This window comes from Psammomys obesus, unplaced genomic scaffold (genome assembly GCF_907164565.1).
Source record: "Psammomys obesus unplaced genomic scaffold, mPsaObe1.curated_primary_1811, whole genome shotgun sequence".
Classification (NCBI taxonomy): domain Eukaryota; kingdom Metazoa; phylum Chordata; class Mammalia; order Rodentia; family Muridae; genus Psammomys; species Psammomys obesus.
Genome location: NW_026591598.1, coordinates 8,161,843 through 8,167,601, shown reverse-complemented (window position 1 = coordinate 8,167,601; position 5,759 = coordinate 8,161,843). Strand labels below are relative to the sequence as shown.

At 47.2% G+C, this 5,759-nt stretch overlaps 1 pseudogene; it reads right to left on the bottom strand.

The window, feature by feature from the left end:
* Positions 1 to 5,137: 5,137 nt before the first annotated feature.
* LOC129680024 (small nucleolar RNA SNORA70) lies at positions 5,138 to 5,253 on the bottom strand (annotated as a pseudogene).
* Between the last annotated feature and the right edge of the window lie 506 nt (positions 5,254 to 5,759).

Below are 5,759 nucleotides of genomic sequence, written 5' to 3'. Positions count from 1 at the left end.
CACGATGCAAAGCTTTGCTCCATCTCGTAGACTCTAACCCTCTGAAACTGTAAGCCCAATTAACAACTTTCTTTTTTCTTTCTCTCTTTTTTTTTTAAGATTTATTTAGTATTTATACTCTGCCTGCATGTGTGCCTGCAGACCAGAAGAGAGCAACAGATCTCACTATAGATGGTTGTGAGCCACCATGTGGTTGCTGGGAATTGAACTCCAGACCTTTAGAAGAACAGCCAGTGCTCATAACCTCTGCCATCTCTCCAGCCCATTTTTGTTTTTGATTTTCAAGACAAGCTTTCTCTGTGTAGCCCTGGCTGCCCTGGAACTCCACTTTGTAGATCAGGCTGACCTCAAACTCACAGAGATCCACCTGCCTCTGCCTCCTGAGTCCTGGGATTAAAGGCGTGTGCCACCATGCCCGGCTTAAAAGCTTTCTTCTCTAAATTGCCCAGATCACAGAGTTTTATCACACCAGTAGAAAATAACTGAGACAGTCACACAGCGTGGTTTTGGGAAAACAGTGCATCCAGGGGCATGGGTGCTCTGTGTGCCTTCCCCCTACTTTGTCTTAGCCGTCTCTTTATCTCCTGTCATTCATATCACTTGTAGAACCTCTCTGATAAACCAGAGAACTTGGGTGTTTCCCCCAGTGGCTTGTGGGAAGCTTGTTTTTATAGCCGGGTCAGAAGCACAAGTAAAACAACTTGGTGCCTGCAGTTGGCATCTAGAGGGAGCAGTCTCGGAAGCAATCCCTCCACCTGGGCATCTGATATTATCTCCAGGTAGACAGTGCCAGAGGTGCCCTGACGCCCACAGCAATCTGCTACACACTCGCTTCCTTATGCAGCAGGCCTGTTCCTGTTCTGTGTCAGTGCCACTGTCCAGTTCTTCCACCCTGAATTAAGGTTTTCTATAGCTCCGTTATTATCTTCTCATCCCACATCTCTAGTCATCTTTCAGACTCCCAGCTTTATCTTCTTCTGTCCACTAGAAGAAGACTTGCTTACCATTTGGTTCTAAATAGGAGCAGCACATGTCTGTAATCCTAGCACTTAGGATGCCGAGTCAGGGAGCAAACTCAAGACCAGTATGGCCAGATAGGGAGAGCCACTACAAACCAAATCCTTCTGCCTTAATTTGCTCTCTGTTGCTGTGACAAACACCGTGTCTAAAAGCAGCTTGGGGAGGAACGGGCTTGTTTGGCTCACACGTCCTGATCACAGCCCTGTCTTTGAAGGAAGCCATGGCAGGAACTCAAGCAAGGCAAGAACCTGGAGGCAGGAGCTGAGGCAGAACGGCAGAGGAACACCACTTACACCCTCATTCCTACCTCCTGTGGGAGACGAGGAGTTCAAGGCCAGCCTGGTTACGTGAGACCCTCTCTCAGGAAACAGTTTGTCATCAGTGTCATGTAGATAGTAATGAAAATCGTGCATTTGGGTAGAGAGACTATGGGGCAAGAGAAGGGAACTTGGGCTCTGTATGCCAGCAGGGAAACAATCCCGGAGAGGGAAGCGTACAGCTAGGTTCACCCCGATTTAGGTAACCAGTGCTGGGCCAAGACTTTGAGAGTCTGACCACCGGTTCATTTATTTTAACATATTTAAGTACAGCACAATTTTAGGAAGTTTTCAGATAACATCTCATTCCTGTGAGTACAGCAAGGCTTAAGACGTGTTTACTTTGAAGCTCTTAACAAAGTGCAAATGTCTTCGTCCATCAGATGGGTTCCTGATGACTTAGAAACAGTGTTCCAGAGAGGGGTCTATGGAGAATGACTGAGGAAAACATAACCCCTGTGGGAGTCAGGCTTATCCTGTCCCTGAGATAACACAGAAGTCACTTTGGCTGTTGTAAAGCAAAAATGACATCTCTCACAGGGATGAGTTTTATGGCCTAGAAGTAATGCTCAGGGTTAAGAGGTCTGGGACAAAGAAAACATAAATTCTGGGAGATCCAGGCAGAGCGTGGCCCATCAGACAGCCAAGGATCACCCGGTTGTAAACTACATCCATTCCCAGCATTCCAGGTGGAGGACAGGTTAAACATCTCTCTCCTTTGATGGATGCCTGCGAGTTTAACTTACCTGGCTTCTCCGGTGCTTCATTTTGGCACAAACCAGGTTCTTGTGGAAAAAGAGAATTCCAGTTGAGAGGACACCTCCATCAGATTGGTAAGTCTCCAGGCGTGGCTTCTTGATTGATGGTCAATGTGGGAGGACCCAGCTCACTATGGGCAGTGCCATCCCTGGGCAGGTGGACCTACGCTGAGTAAGGAAGCGAGCTGAGCAAGCCATGGGGAACAAGGCAAGGAGTAATGATCCCCTAGGGTTCTGCCTCAGTTCCTGCTTCCAGGGTACTGCCCTGCTTGAGTTTCTGCCATGGCTTCCTTCGAAGATAGGCTGGGACTGGGACTTGCAAGCCAAATGAACCCTTTCCTCCCCAAGTCGAGTGTTTATCTCAAACAATTTACCTACGAAGCTTCTAATTTAAGCAGAAATGAATTTATATTAGAAGTTCACAGAATTACAGGAAGAGTTGAAATACTGGATGGGAGGCAGCCAGAAACAATAGCCAAAGTCTTATCACAGAACTGGCCAGGTGAGGAGACCAACACTGTTCTTGGCAAGCCGGGACTGCCAGCTATCACCAGATCACTGGAGTGAGGCACGGTGCTGTCATCACGAGCCCTGGCCTTGTGGCAACTGTCACCACTGCCAAAAAAGATCTGTAGTTCTTGTGTACTGGCGTCGTAGCTTCCTCTTCAAAGTGGTACATCCAATTGTCAGAGTAGAAACAATGGCCATTGTATCTGCAAGGAATTCTGAGAAAGCAAGTCATCGGTGTTTTCACAGTCTATTGCAGAAGGACTATGGATTTCAGATGACACACATACAGGAAGAATGAAGATGTCCATCTGTATCACACAGATACCTCATTTTCTGCACGTCCAAGCTGGTTTCATTATCTTTTTTTTTTTTTAAGATTTATTTCTTTATTATTTATACAGCATTCTCCCTACATGCATGCTTGCGCACCAGCAGAGGCCACCAGATTTCATTATAGATGGTTGCGAGCCACCATGTCATTGCTGGGAATTGAACTCAGGACCTTTGGAAGAGCAGCCAGTGCTCTTAACCTCTGAGCCATCTCTCCATTTGCTGATACTTTAAATCTGAGGAGTCTGTAGACATAATAAATGCCAGAGCCCACAGAGTGTGGAGGCTCGGAGAAAGAACAAGGCTGCCGCTGCTTCCTCCCTGTGGCTCCTGTTGCTGTTGGTGCAGTGAGACAAGAAGTTGGAGATCTCCTGAAAGGATTGGACTGAGTCCAAGGAACCCAAGGACCCTAACCAGCAGGAAGCAGCTAAGAGAGCTGTGCCCCCTCTCCCACTAACCCTTTCTCTCTCTTACCTGGTATTGGGGTGTTGGAAGGGGTTGGATGAAGTAGGGAGAAAAAGATAAAAGAAATGTAAATAAAAGAGTTTTTTTTTAAAGTGAGCCAATACTAAACCTCTTTGGGCAGCTCTTCACTCTCCGTTTTCTTTGAAGCTGAGCTGTACTTCCTCCAGCAGGAAGGCACCTGGTGAAATCTGTCCAGTTTCAGGGAGTTCTTAAAGTTATTTTCCTGTTGTTTGACTCCCCGCAGGATAGAATGTTTTCATCTTCTAGAGATAGTCACACAGCAACTCTCATGCTTGACTCCTCTTCCTCTTCCTCCTGCTCTTCCCCCTCCTCCTCCTCTTTTTTGTTTTTTGAGACAGGGTTTCTCTGTGTAGACCAGGCTGGCCTTGAACTCAGAGATCCTCCTGCCTCTGCCTCCTGAGTGTTGGGATTAAAGGGGTGCACTGTCATCGCCCTGCTGGGCCAGGATTTTATTCACTAATATATTTCAAGAGTCAACAACAAATGCCTTGCCCACAGTAGGTGTTGAATAAATTCCCATAAAATTGGAAAGAGATGGGGGAGAGACGGCTTAGCAGTCAGAGGACCTGGTTTGAGTTCCAGAATCCCCGAGGTGGCTCCCAAGCATCCTAACTCCAGCTCCAGGGAATCAAACGCCCTCTGCTTACTCCAGAGTGCACAGGCATACAGGCTAGTAAAACATTTCTAAACATAAAGTAAAAAAAAAAAAAAAAAAAAAAAAAAAAAAAAAAAAAAAGCAAAAGTTTTTAATCAAGATGAATTCTCCCCTGTAAGAATATGAGCTAGAGTTTTTAAAAAGAAAGACAAGGGGAAAAAAGAAACAAAGAGAAATCTACAGCAGTTTGAAAAAAATAGGTACTGGTAAAATGAAGTATCCCATTAGCATTGAGAATCGTGGACTACTTAAGTTAGAAGCACGGAGATAAAAGAAACCCTCCTCCCTTTCTTATTCCTTGCAATACAGTTCATCATCAGCCTTACATTCTCTCCAGAAACATGCTGACAGAACTCTTGCTTTGTATGTTCATTTGCTTTAGAGGAAAGGGCCAGGCCTATGCCCAGGCTAGCTTAGAATGCCTGGTCCCCCAGCTTTATGGTTGCCAGCTGCTGGCCTTACACTTTGCCTGGCTCTGGTGGCAGTTTTAATTCACCACTGCTAAAATAAAACCTCCGGCCAGGCACAGAGGCACATACCTCCCTTCCCAGTGGCTTGGGTGGAAACACCCAGGATAGGCTGGGTCCAGGAGTTCCAGGGAAGCATGGGGAGTCCAGTAAAACCCCATTACAAAAACAAACGTCTTTTCCAGACTGCTGAGATTTACTACTGCATATAATTTGGTGGGGTACAGGAGAGCACAGCGGAAGATGTCAGGACAAGCTGGCAGGGCCTGCCACTTGTCTAGAGGACCATGACTGAGGATACATTTGACCCCGAAGCCATCAGGGATGAGTCACTTCCCAGCTACCAAATTCATCAGCATTACATTTGGTAAACCTCTATTCCTTTGAGATGTGGGTCTTCCGTGCAGCCAGGAACTTGAACTTGGCTCCAGGTAGGGCCTCAGTCACATGTTCCATAGACGGCAGCTAGGTGTAGATGGACAGGATGACCTGGCCAAAGTGAACTTGGCCACTGTGCCCTGGGGTTTCCCAAAGGCACCCTGCATACCTGTCTGGGGCTTAGATTGAGGACAGCTTGGAGATCAGCTGCTAGAGAATTCTTTCCAGCTTCCCTTAGAGCAACCACATAGGCAAAAGGCTGCTGTTTGCAATCATTGCACACCAGACCCCACGGGGAAAGGGACCTTCCCGGTTGGCTAACTTGGCTGAAAATGTTTACTGTTTTGAGCTCACATAGCCCTCTGAATGACACACAGAGATCCGCCTGCCTCTGCCTCCCCAGTGCTACAGTGAACTTTTGCTATTATAGCACCTAGGTCTTTTGGGATAAGTCTTCAGTGGGGGTGGGTGTTATCTGCTCTTCTTGGGTATATCCATCCATTCTGTTCAGTGCTAATGGCTCTCTCTCTCGTTTCTTGAGGCAGGGTTTCTCTGTGTAGCCTTGGCAGTCCTGGACTCGCTTTGTAGACCAGGCTGACCTCAAACTCACAGAGATCCGCCTGCCTCTGCCCCCCTGAGCGCTGGGACTACAGGTGTGCGCCACCACCACCCGGATCTCTCTTTTTTTCTCTTTCTGAGACAGGGTCTCACTATGTAGTTCTGGCTGTCCTGGAACTGGGTAGACCAGGGTGGCCTCAGACTCAGAGATCTGCCTCCTGAGTGCTGGGATTAATGATTTTCAAGCAAGCTTCCATTACCTCAAAGGGCGAGGAAACAG